The sequence below is a fragment of the Camelus bactrianus genome, chromosome 6 (genome assembly GCF_048773025.1).
Source record: "Camelus bactrianus isolate YW-2024 breed Bactrian camel chromosome 6, ASM4877302v1, whole genome shotgun sequence".
In the NCBI taxonomy this organism is placed as follows: domain Eukaryota; kingdom Metazoa; phylum Chordata; class Mammalia; order Artiodactyla; family Camelidae; genus Camelus; species Camelus bactrianus.
Window position 1 is genome coordinate 53,302,171 of NC_133544.1, and position 18,053 is coordinate 53,320,223.

General features: G+C 39.6%; 1 long non-coding RNA gene across 1 annotated transcript; it reads right to left on the reverse strand.

Annotated features, from left to right (window-relative positions):
- Positions 1-3,414: 3,414 nt before the first annotated feature.
- On the reverse strand, positions 3,415-10,724 carry LOC141577812 (uncharacterized). Its single transcript, XR_012507281.1, has 4 exons — positions 10,597-10,724; positions 6,759-6,913; positions 4,709-4,811; positions 3,415-4,544 (listed from the first exon to the last, which is right to left on the reverse strand). It is a non-coding gene; the product is annotated as an uncharacterized LOC141577812 (long non-coding RNA).
- Between the last annotated feature and the right edge of the window lie 7,329 nt (positions 10,725-18,053).

The following is an 18,053-nucleotide window of genomic DNA, read 5'->3' on the forward strand; positions in this document are numbered from 1 at the left end:
AGCTTCAGTCCCACCCCCATCTCCAAGACAAATTCCTCTTCCAGCCACAGGAAGGGCTGAGCCCTGAGAAGAGGACTCTGCTGAGGAGGAAACTAAGGATACCGAAAATCAGACCTCAACTACCCTGTGAAGTACTTTATACTCCAACAAAATGCCAAAGTCTTTCTACAGGAGGTGGCACTGCTATATAGCACTGGTACTGAGGGCATGTATTATTAGGCCTTGGGATTCTTTAGAACTCCATATAGTATATACTTGATAGGTATTAGATGGCTGGCAGGCTGGCTGACTGGCTGGATATATAGATAGGTGGATGAATGGATGACGGATGGATGGATGGACAGATGGATGGACAGATGAATGCATGAACAGATGGACGGATGGATGGAGAGGGAAACGGGCATGCTAAGAATCAGAAGGCATCTTCAGATGTCTGAATACTTAAAGACTAAGACAAGGGTCAGCAAAATTTTCCTGAGTCACACAGTAAATATTTTAGGCTTTGTGGGCTATGTGGTCTCTGTTGCAACCACTTAAGTCTGCAGATGTAGCATGAAAGCAACCACAGAAGATATATAAATGAATGGACATGATGGTATTCCAATGAACACTAAAAGTTGAATTTCATATAATTTTCACTTGTCACAGAATATTATTGTTTTGATTTTTTTTTCATTGTCCATTCTTCAACAGAGATTCCTGGCCTTTACACAAAGCTTCTACCCTTTATCATTCTAAGAATCCTGACCCAACCAGACCCAACAGATTAAAGGTTCTACCATCTTTTCAAACTCAACATGTTTAAAATGAAACCCATTACCTTTTCTTCAGTGTGAGCTCTCCATATTCTCTAAGCCACCCAGGTTCAAAGCTTTAGACATCTCTGAATCTTCCTTTTCCCTGGATCTGGTTTTCCCTCTAAGCTACAAATTAGACCACCCTCTACCACAGGACTAAGGCAGGATCTAGAGAAAAGAGAATAATTGTGGGTTCTAGGTCCAATTCTTCTATGAACTGGCCAATGAACTCTGAGGACTCTCTGAGTTCAGGTTCAACTTAAAGATGCTTTAGGAATGCAGAGAAGAGCTGCATTCTTGTGAACTAAGAGTATTCAGGAAACATGATAAGCATTTGCATGGACCTTGAAGAAATGGTAGAATCTAAGTTTGTAGCTGTTGAATGGCACATATGTACGGGATGGTCAGCCTTCTGATTATCTGATTTACTGCTCTAACTCATCTTCCTTTGTCAATGTCTAATCTTCCTATGTCAGATCTTAACATTATCCACATATTCTGAGAAAAAAGGCACTTTAAAAACGAAGTCATGCCTTTTAGCACCAGTTATTCCCTAAATACTAGAGTTTAAGAATATCTCCTTTTCATTGAAGGGGAACATACAGTTCTCCGGATATTGTAGCCTGTCTGAAATGAAGGAGAACAGGCTGACAGCAAAAAGAGGTAATTTAGCCAGAATTCCTGTGCTCTGTACTTGAGCTATAAACAGGGTCTTCATAAGGGCCTTGTGCACTTTTAAACTTTAATAACTCAGGTTGTGCGTGTTAGAGAAACAATCTGTAAACGGTACTCAAAAGTAAATGTATTAAAGTTTAGGACAACTACATTACACAATTGCACACAATATGTACTCATTTCAGATCCTGTGACAATGAAATATGGCCAGCAGAATTGAAGTTCATGACAGCTCTGAGAAGAAAATTGAATTTGCCTTTAAATTCCATTTACAGTTTACGATCATGTCTACCTCGTATGCTTTTTGAAGTTAAAAGTTTAATAATGGCACAGGGACTTTATAAAGATCCTGTACTTGAGTTCAGTGATAAGTATAGTTTGAGAGAACATCACACCATCTCTTAGCAAAGATAATATACCTTCTTACTTTGGTTGCTTTAAAAACAGCTTCAGAAACAGAAAGGCTAGTGCGTCTCCACGGTTAGTATAACTCAGTAAACAAGAATAAAACAGAATATCTGAAACCAGAGTCTAGTCCCACGCTTTGCCAATAGCTTGGCTGAATGATTCAGGAAAATCAGTTCTCTCCCCTGTCCTTCAAGTTTTTCATATTTTGCTAAAAATAGGGTTACACAGGCCACCAATTCCCAGTCACATGGTTATAAAAGCCTCTGTGTGTGCACGCACGCGCATGTGCATGCACAAGGAAAGGAGGTACCATCTATATTTTCCTAGTTTCCTAGTTAAAAGACTATTCCAGTGTATCTCAATAAAGGACAAAATACTATGAAAAAGCACAAAACAGGTGGGGTGTTACTATTTTCTGCTTGTTCCACAAACTGGAGATTACAAAATTAAAGCCCACAAGTCTACAAAAAAGAAAAAATCTGGGCGTGTGCATTTGAGAGGGTGGACAGGAATGAGGTTTCTCTTGACGTTCTTGCTGAATACATAGAGTTGAGAGCTGGGACAGAGTTACACAATTTGCCGATTGCTTTGGCGGGTCTCTGTGTGCTTTGCAAAGTGATTCATTTCCTGTATTTGGTCAAGATAGAGAAAAATTGGGCACACACAAATTTGATGTAGTTTTTGATTGGAATATTTTCTCGGAGAAGTAGGTAAGATTTCACGATAGGGATGGAGAGCTTTTTAACACTTAAGACCAAGGCCAGCCAGAGAAAATGTGTAACCCAAGTGCGCCCACGTGCCCAGCTCCCCTTTGGGAAATGAGTTTTCCTCTTCGTTGCTTTCCCACTTTCCTGGAGGTGTTTTTCTGCTCAATCACAACCTTCTTCATAAGGGAATCTGATAAACATCTTCACACTGAGTTGAAAGTTGCTATTAACTCCCCCAGGGGTATGGCATTTTAACAGAAGCCAAGTTTAAGAAATAAATCTCTAATTGAATGATTTCAGGCAAACCTAGAGTTGGAGAAGTATTTAGAGCAAGTGAATGCAAAGAGGTAGGGCGGCTTCTGAGGGCCCTGAGGTTATGGAGTGGGCAGTCCTCTTCCCAGTCCCCTCTGCCCTCAGCCATCAGGCTTGCCCTGAGGTCGGCCAAGGGCTGCATGCCGAGTTTTCGAGATCATCAGGAAATACAGATTTGGAGGTGCCCTGATGGGCTTCAGTATTTGGAAAAATGGGATGACATTGCTCCTCTGGAGTTTTTTCTTGGTAGGACTTAGTTAGGGCTGTGACAACCTGAAGCAGTTAATACTCAAGTCACTGTTATCGAGGAACAGGCAATGGGCTTGCCTGCTTAGTTCCAAGGCTGAAACATGAGGGACCCTGGGCTCAGTAAAGACAAGATTTACTCCACTTTAATAGAACATAGTTGAACACAAGAAATATTCTATATTGGACTTTTTTGTTTGTTTATGAAAAACATCCTACATTCATTTATTCATTCAAAAATTGCTGATGGGAGGAGGGTATAGCTCAGGTGGTAGAGTGCATGCCTAGCATGTATGAGGAAGTAAGTTCAATCCCCAGTACCTCCATTTAAAAAAAATAATTAAATGAATAAACTTAGTTACCTCCACCCTCTCCACTCTCCCCCAAAAACTGTCCCCCCAAAATTGCTGACAGAGCATTTAGTCTACACCATGCACTGTTCTGGGCTTTGGGCAGGGCTGATCATCAGCTGGAACCCACTGGTGCAGCATCCTGAACATCACAGGCTCTGACTGGCAGGGACTTGCTGTGCTGTACCAGCCGTGATGGTGTTTGAAAATCATCCTTCATGCTGAACATACAGAGGTAAACAAGACAAACATGGTCCTTCCCTCGTGGAAAATACCGGCTTGGTAGTAGCAGGAGAGGGCTCTCAGATTCTTTCTTTTTTCTCATTTCAACTCATTTTTCTCAGTTCAGCTTTGAAGGTATGAATTGGAAAAAGTCATGTCCACTAGTCCCACCTTTAATAGATTCTGCTGACAGTTCTCCAAGCTTTGGTGTAGAATCTCTTTTCAAAGTTCAGATTTTGGATTCCTGAAATATGCTGTTGCCTCCACCCCCTTCTGATTTTTCACTGGGAGCATTCCAAACATGTTATAGTATTTATTGGACTGTTACACATTTTGTGGTAGTGGATTTGCACACTCACTCCAAACTCTCTTGCTTGGCCTATCTTGGCCCCTCTTTATAAACAGGACAGGCAGACAGTGTCTCAGAAAAGAAAAAAAAAAAGTCCCAGTTTAAACTGAGCATCAATCAAAAGTACAAAAGCCAGAGCTCTTTCTTCCAGCCCTCCACGGCCATTTGGGCGAAGGAGACCACCTAATGTGTCATCTTGGCTGCACGTGGTCTTGTCCTCACAGCAAAAAGTTGTCACAATGCAGAGCAGCACTTAGAGCACTGAGAGTATTTTTAAACTTTAAATGAATTCAGGGTGTTAATTAGTACTCTTTTGGTTCGTTTCTTCTATCTGGTGGTAAACCTAAAGGATTTTATTGGTTTCAGTGGGAATTCACTTGCATAATGCTCAGAAAATGTTGCTCTCACCTATGCTCCAACAACAGCACTGATGTCACACATTCCAGTTCTTCTACCTAATCCCTCCAACTTCAGTTTCCTTGTTTCCAAAAAAAAAGAAAAAAATTAATTAATTAAAAGTCAGAAAAACAGAGACCATAGTATCAGTGTGCATCACTGAAGATAAACTCCTCATCAACAGGAAAAGCCCCTACACCCCAGCACGCCCAGCTGCTATCATGCAGCCTCGGATGAGAGACTGACCTGGGGCAGGAGTTAAGGCGGTGCACCTCAGTCCAGCTCCTCCTCTTCCCCTGGGCTCCTCATGGGGCATTCAGGGACACTGACACTCCTTCCAGATAGGCTGCTGAAAGGATTAAGGAAGAAACCACATTTTGATTATAGTACTAAACCAGAAAAACATACTTGAACTAACTTGGTGCATCTCTTTGAGGAAATGTTTACAAACACCAGGCTCTCAGCTCTTGAACCAAATGCAGCACAAAAAGGACCATCCACATAGGCAGGTAAAAAGCACAGTCAGTGCCCGGGTGTCCCTGAGTAATCGTTCTGCATTCGGCTCTGGAAAGCCCTTCTTCCCCTAACGTGTCTCAGGGTTGTTGGATTTGGATGAGATAGTATATGTTGAAGCGCCCTGCTCACTCTCACTTTGCAAATATGAAGGGTTGTCAGGACTCCACCCTACCTATAGCACAGCTAAGATGTCAAAACCACTCTGATGTGGTGTCTAGAATGACTTTCCTGTTATATACTGAACCAGGTGAGTGTGTGCTGGTATGGGAAGTCTTGGATTAGCATTTTTATTTTCATGGAGTAGTACTGAGTTTGGAATAGATTAGGAAAACTCAAGAGGTCTTTTCATTTCTGTAAGTGCTTTCTGTTTCACATACAGGTCTCAGAATTTGAAGATGCCCTTAAGTCCCCCATGCCTTGCAGTAATGGGTTTATGGTAATGGATTTGCCTTCTCTAAAATATTCCTTCTTGTGGTCTTCCAGCCTGGACGGTGGTCCTTAGGAAGTGGGAAATCGTACCATCTGAGAGGTCTATTCCATCTGTATGTAGTTCTGTTAGAAAGTGTTCCTCTGTGCTCTAACTTAAAACCTGCCTTCTTGAAACTGTTTTTAAGAATGTTGGGTGATAAGATATATTTTTTCTGATCATAATAGTCATTCTCTCTTACTGTAAAAAGTTTAGAAAATGTAAAGAAAATATAAAAAAGGAAATAAAAAATACCCATTATCCAAACACTCCAAGGTAACCACTACTTTTCTCTATTTCTATGCTGTCTTCCATAACCTCTCTAAATTAAATCATGTTACACAGGCAACATTCGATCTTGCTTAAAAAAGAAAATTGACAAAGTATCTGAGGTAATTTCTCTGAGAATATGATTTTTTCTAACATATTACTACAAAAATTTTCACTGGAAATTTGCAAATTGAAAGAATTTTATGGTGAACAGCCATATACCCACTACCATATGTTTTGTGAATATTTTTTTTCTGGCCTCTGACTTCATTTTTTTAATGGAGTTGAAGGCATAATTGTTTAATAGTTGCAAAAAATCCAGTTCTGTGAATTTATATAATTCATTTCACCATTTCTCTTCTGTTGGGTGTTTAAGTTTTTCCATTTTATTTATAAATAACACTGTGATAAACATTTTTTGTACACCCTTATGTATTTCAAACACTAACCCTTTATCACATTTGTTAAAATTTCTTTCCAGTAGTTTGCCAACTGTACTTCAATTTTTTTTGAGTTTTGAATGCTACAAATGCTTGTGAGCAGAGGCTTTGCATTCAGACAAGTCTAAACTCAATAAATTAGCTATAGACTTGGGCAAAAAAACTTCGCTGAACCTCAATTTCCTCATCTTTATGGGGTTGTTGTAAAGATAAAATGAGTTATATACAGTGCTTGACCTGATGTCTAGAATATAGCGTGTGCTTAATAAATGTTAGATATCTTTATGATATTTCTACCGTTTCCTTTATATTTTTTAATGTTTTTGTTGTGTTTGTTTTCCAATTCCAAGGTCAATGAAATATTCACATATATCTTCTTCTAGTTTTTGGCTTCTTAAAAAATTTTAACCCATCAACCCATTTCATGTACTCTTTAAAAATCATTGCTTTTGTCTTCTTCATAGCTCATTTTATGAATTATTTAATTGATTTGATATTAACTGACTAGAACTGTCTGAACAAGGGCATACTAATTAAATATTGCTGTGTAACAAATTACCCCAAAGCTTAGCAACTTAAAAAAATAAACAATTTATTATCTCACCATTTTTGAGGGCCAGGAATCCAGGAGCAGACTAGTGGGGTACTTCTAACCCACGTGTCTCATGAGGTTGCAGTTGAGATGTCAGCAGGGGCTGTAAGCCATCTGAAGGCTTGACTGGACTGGAGAATCTGCTTCTAAGGTAAGTATCAAAGAATCTGTGGACACATTTAAGACCATCAAAAATGGCGGACAGTGTTAATAGTAAGCATTCTTTCTGACCATTATCTTTTATATAAATACTTCTAGAATTTTTGTCATGACCTTTAGTTTGACAGAGACATTCTTCACCATGTTAAAGAATCTTCAATTTCTATATTTCTAATACTTTCATTTTTCGAATGCACAATTTTATCAGGTTCTTTTTGACACAAATTATTCTCTTCTTTAACCTGTGCATGTGACAAATAGCACTGATCAATTTCCTAATGTTAGACCATTCATGTATTCTCAAAATAAATAGTACCAGATTAAACAATGCTTAAACGCACCACTGGCCCTGATTTGCTATATTTCAGTCAGGACTTTGGTTTTGATACGTATGTGTGAATCCATCCTCTTATGGAGGGCCACCTGTTTTGCTTTACATACATGTCTTTTAAGCAGCGTATGCTTAGAATTTGATATATGTCACACTGTCAGCACAATATATACCTTAGCTACTAATATGTTCTGTGGTGTTAGGCCCAGATTTGTGTTAAAAATTATTTCTGAAATAGTTTTCTTTCCAAAAATGTTTTATATATTTACTTCATTTCAAGGATCACATTTTCATTGATTATTTAAACTTAACCGTTTAAATGGTTCGGATGTTTGCTGTTAGTCCTTTCGTGGCACAATTTCTCCTGATTTCTGAGCTATTTTTGATTCACATTCTGTTAGGTGTAGTTCATTTTCAAGCAAATTTTTCCAAAAGTAAAAATGTCTAGATGTTGCTCAGCAGCACAGCGAGGAATGTCTGGGGCAGAAGGCTCCAAAGGGCCATAGCAGCTTGGGATCTTACAACCACAAGACTCTATTTTATCAATGCATAACAACTGTCAAGTGAGGTTTTTGCAGGGTATACAAAGCAGGAAGGTTCTCAATGGTTTAAATTTTTGCTTGTTTGAGTTATTTTTAAAATAATTAGAGGGCATTATGCTAACTTAAATAAGTCAGAGAAAGACAAATACAGTGTGATATCACTTATATGTGGAATCAAAAAATATAAAAAACTAATGAATATAACAAAAAAAGAGGCAGACACAGATATAGAGAACAGACTAGCCAGTGGTGAAGGGGGAGGGGCAATGTAGGGACAGAGGATTAAGAAGTACAAACTATTAGGTATAAAATAAGCTACAAGGACGTCTGGTACAGCATGGGGAATATGGCCAAAATTTTATAAGTATAAATGGTGTGTAACCTTTAAAAGTTGTGACTCGCTATGTTGTACACCTGTAACTTGTATAATATTCCTGTACATCTACTATACTTTGATTAAAAAATAAAAAAAAAATAAAATAATTGGATATGTAAAAATCTGAGTTTGGTGCCAGAAGGCTTTTGAGATAACAGGTCAAACTTTTGAAATACACAACCTAGGGGCCAATATACAGAGGCTACCTTTGGCTCATTTACATAACATTTTAAAGTGATTTTCCTGAACTGATTTTGTAAGGTCTGTATTCTCTGTCATATGTGGCCACTGAAGTCTCTGCTCAGTTGCTTAGTGGTCAAGCTAATGACTGCTTAGAGATTTCCTTAAGGGTCTGGAACAAATAAATCTCCAGCTTTTGCTTTATTCATGTTCTCTTGGGTGGTTGTTGTTGTTCATTATTGTGTTTTTTCTTTGACTTCACTGTCCACGCCTCTGTCTCTTTTGGTGATTATTTTTCATCTCTCCAATCTCTAAATACCACAAGGTGGGAGGGCTCCATCCTTGGGCTTCTCTATCCACACTGTGTTAGTGATATCCAGTTGTATGGCTTCAAATACCATCCACATGCTGACAACTTCCCAATTTACATCTCCAGCCTAGACATCTCCCCTCAATTTGATGCTTGTCTCCACCTGCCTACCTGACACATCCATCTGGATAACTAATAAGCAACTCACACTTAACATATAAGTTCAAAACCCAACTCTAGCTCTCTCCCCTCACCCTCACCCATACTTGTTCCTCACACAGCTTTCCCCATTTCAGTGACTGTCAGCTCTGTTCCTCCAGTTACTCAGACCAAAAGCTTGACGTCATCCTCAACTCCTCTCTTTCTCTTGTATCACATTCAACCTGTTAGCCATCGTGTCGGCTCTGACCTTCAGGATTCATTCAGAATCCTGTCAGGTGTCACTTCCTCCATCACTATTTCCCTGGTCCAAGCCACCACTATTTTTGTCTTGTCTATTTCCATAGCCTCCTACCTAATCTCCCTGCCTCTGCCCTAGCTTTCTCCCTCCAAAATCTATTCTCAATAAAACAGCCAGAATGATCCCTTAAAAATCATATCAAGCCACTTTTCTGTCCCAGACCTTTCAATAGTTCTCCATCGTTCTTAGTAAAAGCCAAAACTCTTTGAATGGTCTGCCTGGTCAAGTACTGCATTACATCGCTAACCTCATTTCCCAAATCCCGCTTTCCACACCACGCTCAAGCCGTATCTGCCTCCTGGATGATTCTGGACCACCCTAGGCATGCTTGAATTTGCTGTTTCCTCTGCCTGGAACTCTTGCCCGGACACCACAATGGCTATTTCAGGTCTTAGCTGAATATCAACTTAGCAGGGGGGCTTTCTCTTTTTAGAAAGTGACTTCCCTCCTCCTTTTCCAGGTGCTCTTTATTCTTCTTCTCTTCTTTATTTTCCTTTCTTGTTCTTGTCACCACCTAAAACACTACAGTTTTGTTCACGTGTTTATTCTCACATCTCCCCAGTCTAAAACATAAGCGCCAAGAGAGCAAGGTCTATTTTGTTTACCGCCTTAACTTTACTGTCTAAAACATCCTATGTAAATATCATAGGTATTTAATAAATACCTGTTTTAACGCTGGCTTTAAAAACACACGTCTGCGAGAAACTTGGATTTTAGAAAATGAAACCTCCCACCCGATCCTAACTGGCATGTCAGTCAGCCCCCTTTCTCTTCAGCTTCCCAGAGAACATAACTTAGTCCTTGATTTTATCGAAAAGCAGGTTCCCAGTCTTTGTACTGCCTGGTCTCTGTTACAAGTATGTATTTAGATGGCTTTAAAGCAGTACTATTTTGTTTGCATTTATATACATCTTTACACACACTCATTCCTTTAAGTTCACTAGCACTAATTTCCTATTTTTTGAATAACACCTTAAAATACCTTTTAAAAAGGTAAACTAAGAAACATTTATTTTAGAAAAATTTGAAAATCAAAGAAAAATCTAAGGAAAAAAATCACTCAGTCCTGCTATGAAGTACAACCATTGATAGCATTTTATATTTCTGTGTAGTCTTTTGTCTACCCAAAGAATGTTTTTTTTTCACATAATCATACCCTATAGTAATTCCTACATTTTCACTTGAACATATTCCAGGTGAAGGTTACATTTTCTAAGTACTGTGGGCAACTACAACATTTTGAGGGACTGGCAAACACTCAGCTAACCATTCTTTTGGAGGATATCTGGGATGAGCAAAGTGCTTTCCCAGAGGCTGTCTCTCTAGGACGGCTGCTTAAGCCAAATAGACCAATAATTACATTGAAGTCCATACTGGATGGTCTTGGAAAAGGGTATCTGGTTTGACATTAAGTATAAGAGTTGCATTAGCTTCATGCTTCCGGGATTGGAGTACTAAGGCTGACCTCTCCCCATTCCTTCCCCATGCTTACCTGTGACTGTGACTTGGCAGGGACGGAGCCTGCCTCTTGAAGGTGAGTTAAGAGGGGACTCTCCAGCTGTCATGAGTGGAATTACAGGTTGTCTTCAATGGGCCGGACGTTGTTAAAGTGATTTTCTCTGTCATCCTCCTGGAAGTTTATGATCAGTTTAGTTAGTCCTTAAAATGTTAATAATCTCTTCCTTGATTCTAATTAAGTGACTAGCACCTAAGCAAAATAGCCATTAAGAACTATAGAAATGTAATTGCTCCACCAACCGGTCAGCTATAATATTTTATTATAGCAATAGAAATGAAAATATTGTTTACCTAGGGGAGAATTTATTAAAAAGTAATTATACATAAAAATAGGAGCAGGTTTTTAAAAATGAGTTATTCTTTGAAACCCATAATTGTGAGTTTTTTCATCATGCTGATGAATATATATTTTTAACTTATTTTCCTTCCCAAGCTATATTCCAAATTCCAATATGTATTAAATCCATGTCCTTGTTCCTTATGTGAGCTAGTGACTGAGGGACATGTCCCAAGATTATTTAATATTAAAAGGGAAACTTAATTAGCCCCAAAGTGTACATAATTAATTAATTAATTGATCTAGAAAGCAAAACAAAACCCACCTTCGTGGAGTCTTTACAAGACATTGTCACGCCAAATGTTCTTCATTTACAATTTAAAAGGAAGAATATTTCTGATAATTGTCCTTTTATCCCTTTATTAATTTTTTCTCTCTCAACCCTTTAAGTCACTAAGCCTCTTGTATGGAAAGAAAATCATCTATAATGTGTTTGTTTCTTGGAGCTCATCCCAAGATGGCCCACTCTCAGCACTGTGACAAGACCCCAATAAGGTAGGACCCACTCAAAGATGGCTGGACTGGAAGGCAGGTTTCTCCTTTGCCATCAGCCTCCTGTGCAGATTTGAGAGCCTATGAGACTTTCCTAGGCCTAAGTTTCTTTATCCATAACTTGAGGCCCTAATACAGACCACCCAACTTCCTATACAAAACAGTCTATGACTTCATCTTGTCCATGAGTTGCAATTACACTTAGAATGAAAAAGCATTCAATTCTCCATGAAATGTGGATGCTTTAGAGCTATGTAACGAGGACTGATTATTAAAGAATTTATGTCAAATATCATATTAATGTGAGGAATGGTTAGATTTACACGTGTGTATGGTGGGATAAACACCATGCACGCACACACACACACACAGTTACACAGACCGTCTTTCTTCCCCCAATTCACTTTCCATGATGCTGACAGTGAATTACAGTATCACTTTTTTGAAAGTTCTCTAAATACATGTCTTAAATGCTCAAGGTCTAGCAACTAAAGGGACTTCAGGAAGTCATCTACCTCCATGCCTCTAGAAAGCATGGTGATTTGTGTTATCAACTGACAATTCATTCATTTGTTCACTCATGACATAATTACCAAGCACTTAACATTCACCAGCTTCTGTGCGGGAAACAGTATCTCTAAGAGAGAAAGAATGAGGAAGAGGAGAATTCCCTAGGCAAGGGTGACAGGAATAGGGCAAATTATTTTGGAGTTCATCCACTAAAATTCTGGTGTTTTAAATACAATGACTTTAAATGCTAATCCTGCAAAGAAAAAAAAATGAGTATGAGAATACTTTTTTGCAAATTTTTGGTTACAAGAGGGGGTGGTGGCAAACAGGAGGTGGGGGTGGTGTCTCAGGGTATCTAGGACAACATGATCCTTGTCTGGAAAATAGAAGGTGATAAAATGTCACTTAAACACGAGGCACTAAGTAAATTGCTATGTCTAGGAGTCAGATGGGAAACAGTCACTAAAGAATAAACCTGGATAAACCAAAAGTCAGAATAAATGTAAGTGCCCAAACACAAGGTAATTAGACCCTGAAAAAATGTTATTTCAGAACAATGGAGTGTCTTAGACTGCAGGGGAGAATTCACGAAGGCTCAAGGCCCTGATTTCCTCTTATTCTTTTGTTGCCCAACTTGTTACCCACAGAACATGAGTTTCGCCTCTCCCCACCCACACCATCCCTCATACCCTCCTGTATTTTCAACGTGCTAGCCATGACTCATCCCACACCACAGTCTGTTCTCCAGCCTCCCTGCACAATACACTCTTGCCACTGCTTCAGGGTTCAGTTTAGCATACAGGAACCAGGCTGCTTCCATTTTCCATGTTTCTCTTTCACCAACTGAGGACCATCACCCACCTGCTCTTCTGAAGCAGCTGGGTCTGGATGAATCCCAGGACCATCAGGGGAATGATTGCTTTTTCTTTCTTGGTAAATTCTGGGGCATTTCTCATGTTCCCACAGGGCTCAGCTTGTCTCCCTGTAGTGCTTTCCCACAAGGTAAAATGCTAAGCAGCCACATTTCAGGAATTGCTTTGTTCAAAATAAGCACTGAGGAAGGCATGGAACCTGCTGCAAACTGCTTCAGAAGCTCGATTCTCAGGGGACCTTGGGGTCCTAGGTATAGTTACCACTGCTTCTCTCTGAGCCCACGGTGACCAGTGGGAAGGTGTGTTTATGCTTCTCAAGCCTTTAGGTGTGACTCTATATTCTTTACCAAAAAAAAAAAAATTTTTAATGGAAGTACTGGGGATTGAACCCAGGACCTTGTCCACCCAAGCATGCGCTCTACCACTGAGTTGTACCACCGCCCCCACCGTGACTATATTCTTATCTAAACTTCGCCCTTCAAAGTCGTCACTACAGAGGGTTGTATCTATGTATTCTGATGATGCTAAGCATATTTTTGAAATTCTTCTTTGGTAATTTGGAGACCAAATGTGTATCAAGAAAATCAGGATCTGTTTATAGCTGGACCCCTTTCCAAAGATGGTCTTACTCAACTTGGCTGGCTCCTGCAGGAATTTTATATTTTATAAAATCCAATTTCTCTGAAGATAGTCAAAAGAAAGCACTGGAGGCTTTGAATAACCAATTCAGAAAGGGGGTTCAAAAACTTTGCCAAGACTTACAGAGCCTAGGTCTCCAGGGATAGCACTTTTCTTTATTTGGATGGATTACATCTGGAATATTTATTTTAAGAAAATCAAGCAAACCACAACATTTGATTTCCTGGCAGAGAGTCTCTCTTCTCCGAAGAGGGTCAGATAGCTTGGAAAAACTTCCAAGTTTTTTCATTGTCTCAGAATTCCTTACACTGAAATTTGATCACCAAGTAAAGCGGCAGTTTATTTCTAACCAGGTTGGTTCATTTTCAATTTGTTTAGGAACTTGACCTTTGAACTTCGACAACTCGGACTAACCATTTGTCTGGCACTTACTCTGCCAGGTACTCTGAGGGGTATAGAGATGAAACCGGCCATTCTCCTTCCCTCCTTTTGATGCTTAGTGAACTCCTATTCATCCCTTGGGACTCAGTTCAACTGTCACCTCCTATGAGTTTTCTCATATTATACAGGAGAAAATTATGGAGATATCTTAAACAGATAAAACTGATATATGATAGTGTAGCACTGATTATAGGAAAATACATGTTAGTGATGTGGGTGACTAAAGGTTGCTTCCCCCACCTCAAAACTAGTGTCCTCTATCAATATGCGTACAATGGAAGAAAGACATCATTTCTATAAAGGATTATTTAATCCAGAGTCTACACAGGGCCAGGTGCTGTTTCTTAAATACAACATTCAAAATGTTTCTTAAATAAAATGTTAATGAGCTGTATAATAATGTTGGTTTTCTTCATTAGCCAGAATAAGGGGGCTATTCCAAAATGGCAGCAGATAGATGGTGTAAATTTATCTCAACAATAACTGCAACATTGCATTACTAAAATTTTCAAACATAAAGCAAAGTTTTAAAATTTTTACAGTGAACACCCATTTACCCATCACCTGGATTTTACCATTAACATATTTCTACACTTTCCTTATCACAGAACAATTTATTCCCCATTCCTCAATCCATTTTATCTCTCTGAAGTGTTTCAGAGTAAATTGCAGGCATTAGTACATTTGCCTCTAACTACTTTCGTATGCATATCATTAATTGAAGTTCACTATTTTTTTTCTTTTGAAGTTAAACTTATACATGATAAAATGCACAAATCTTAAATGTACAAGCACTGGATTTTGATGAACGCAGACACCTGTGTAATCCATTCCCTGTCAAGATATAAAACACTGACCCTTACTGCAGAAGGTGCCCTCATGTTCCTCTCTAGTTAATCCTGGCCCCAAGCCCCAGAGATTAGTTTTCAACATGAAGTTTTTAAAACATTCAATGTAATTTTAATAGCAATGTAGTTCTCTCCTCTTAATAAGGTACCTAAAATATTTACATCAAATATGATGGGGCATGCTTGGAATTTATTTAAGCAAAAAAAAAAGTTTTACTTTGTATTTTTGGCAGTGTTTGTTAAGGAAAAACAAGGTTAGCTTAGTGGTTAATGTCATTTTCTTTGCAAGATTACCTACCATTACTGTCCCCATAACTGCCCATGCTCTAGACTATTTGTGAAAATGTTTCACTCTGGGTCTTTGTGGTAGAGGTTGTTTGGGGGCCTTCCTTAGTTTTCCTCCCCATTGCTTGGGGGCCACAAGGAGAAAGGGAAGCTGTCAAATTCCTTAAGGAATCCTCATTCCTCCTTGGAAGTGGCCCCTGGTGCCTCTGTCAGCACCAGGATTTCTGCCTCCTTGCCTTAGTCCTGGAAGGAAAGGAGAGGACGACCTAGGGAGAACTGCCTCTCGTCTGGGTTATGTGAAGGGCTTTAGGGAAGGGAAGTGTGAATGTGAGAAAGCTCCTCTAGCTGAAATGGAATGAGGGCTGGAGAGGCCTGTGCTCTGGCACGGCTTGGGTCAGGTGAGACAAAGGCGAGGAAGTGGGCAGCAGGCAAAGGAGTAGAAAAGAAAAGAGAAAGAAAAAGATGAACCTGAGAAAAACATTTGGGGAAATTTTCTAGTTCTCTCTTTATAAAGGTATTTTTCAGTAGCTGGTGTTCAGCCCTGAGGGCTCTGACTCCTAAGAGGTCTGCCAGTGATCTCTGTGTTCGTCCCCTTTGTGCAGGACAAACCCACAGAAGCCCTGCTGCTCTCAGGGAGATGGGGTGACCCAACTGTTTTAGACACAGAGCAGGACCGATCAGCAAAGGAACTGAAACTGTCAGCAGCGCTTGGCACTCTAATACTAGGATGGTTTGCCTTTATGGTTGTGGAAAAAAATTGCTTAGAATGAGCAAAAATATTGGATTGTGTCGTATCCCCATTTTCTGTATCAGCTTTAACACACCTACCAGTTTTGGTGTATATAACCAATTTCTAACTGAGCTTTGAATTGTTTGCCTTTGTAACCATTCTGTATAGACAACACCATGTAAACAGACATGCACAGAAAATGTCGCCTTCTGAATATACAGTGGTATAACTGTTCAAGGAACTTATTTTTTATTTATGAACTTCTTAGGCTCGTTCATGTACCTATTCTAATTTCTCCTTTTTAAAAGATGAGAGAGACTCAGGAACAGAGACGCTACTCAAAGTCATCAACTTCCCAAGGCAGATAAAATTCAGAAACCCTGTCTCTTTGATTACTCTTACTTACTTAGCCTCTGCCTATTGAAAATACAATGGATCTGCTCCCACCTTAGCCAAAACGATTGAAAATGAACCCTTTCCTTTAATATTTGCCAAAAGGATCCCTGACAGGAAAGGTTATGTAGAGCTCTGTAAGACTCGCCTTACTCATCACCTCCCACCTAGCCCCACCACAAAGCCTCTGTCTTCCCCCGGCAAGCCTCCCCTTCTCTCTTTTCCTGCCCTGTATTTCAGCCTTCCCAACAAGTCATTGGAAGGAACTTACACTGACCCACATCCAAGTCCAAAGCTCTAGATTAGAAGGCTCCTGGGCAGTACAGTGCTTATGAAAGCACTCAAGCTTCTACTGCAAGTAACAGAGTAGGCTCACTGCCTGGATTATATAAAGCATTTGACAAAAATACGAGGAAAGAATGAATGAATAAATGAGATCCAGTGGGCACTGAAAAAGGAAACACAGACGATCTCTGCTATTGAGGGCTTATGGTCCATCTGGGGAGACAGAAAGACTAATTGAATGGCTGAACCACCCTCACAATGCAGGTTGAGAAGGTCCTCTGATCCTGGGCTGCCAGTGGGAAGGGAGAACTCATCCAGGTATCTCACTGGTAACCAAGCAAATGTTCGTTTGCTAAAATTACTCAAAAATGAATCTGATCACCATTTCTGTCTGAGATACAGTCATATCAACTTATGTCTGTCAGTGGTTTAGCAGAGATCCCCTGAACACAAGCTAATCTTAAAATTCCAGAACACTAAATGAAAATAAATCAGTTACATTGACTTCTATTGGTGATTCCAGGCTACCACTCTGTCCTTGACTTCTCTTACATTTACTGTCCATTTGGGATGCTTATTGTGGGTCAGGACTTTGAGAAACTATGATTTGCCTGTATCCATGATGGTGGATAAAAGCTTAGCTTCTCTTTCTCTCTCTGTCTCCTTCTCAGTAAAACTTTCATTAGTCCGTTGTGGACAGCATTCCTGCAGGAAGGGCAGGAGGCAAACAACCCATTAAGTAAGCAGCCCAGAAACGAGACTTTCTCTGATTTCTGCATGAGGGATCAAGGCAACAACGTATAAACAGCTTCCATGGCTTTTCTGTCCATTTATTCAACACATAGTTTTGACTTCCTGCAATGTTCCAGGCCTGGTGCTAGGGTGAACACAACAGCCCCTCATGAGACTGACAAGTGGGGGAGAAAGATAGTAATCATACTGATCATACTAAATACCATAACTAAGTTAAAATTAGAACTGTGATAAATTCTATGAAGAAAAGCTGTATGATGCTACAAGAGCCTATAAGAATGGGATTAGACCCAATTCTTGGGTTGCGGAAGGTTTTCCTCGGGGAATTAGAGTTGAGATCTATGACAGTCAGAATTCAAAGATGGCCCCATGACCCTGGCTCCCTGGTGTTGTGTCTTTATAATCTCCTCCCCTTCATCATGGGCAGGACCTATGATTTACTTCTAACCAAAAGAATATGGCAAAGGTGATCCTGTGATTACATTGTAACATATATTAGAGATGGCAGTGAAAATATAGAGAAACAGATGAATTTGAGAAAAATTTAGAAGGCAAAATTGATAGGACTCTGTGATGGTTTAGAGATTAGGGTATGGAAGAGGGAAGTATCAAAAATAACTCCTCGGTTTCTGCCTTGGTCATGGGTAACATTGAAAGATGGTGAGATCCGAGGCAAGGGGTCAATGATCATGATTTTCCTCTGGGCATGTTGAGCCTGAGATATACAACAGATATGAAGTGGCTGTATGCAGTAGCCCAGAGCTCATAGAAAAGATCTGGGCAGAAGAGATATATTTGGGGATCTTGTCAGTAACGGAAGCATTGGTGGGTGTGGACTTCCTTGCC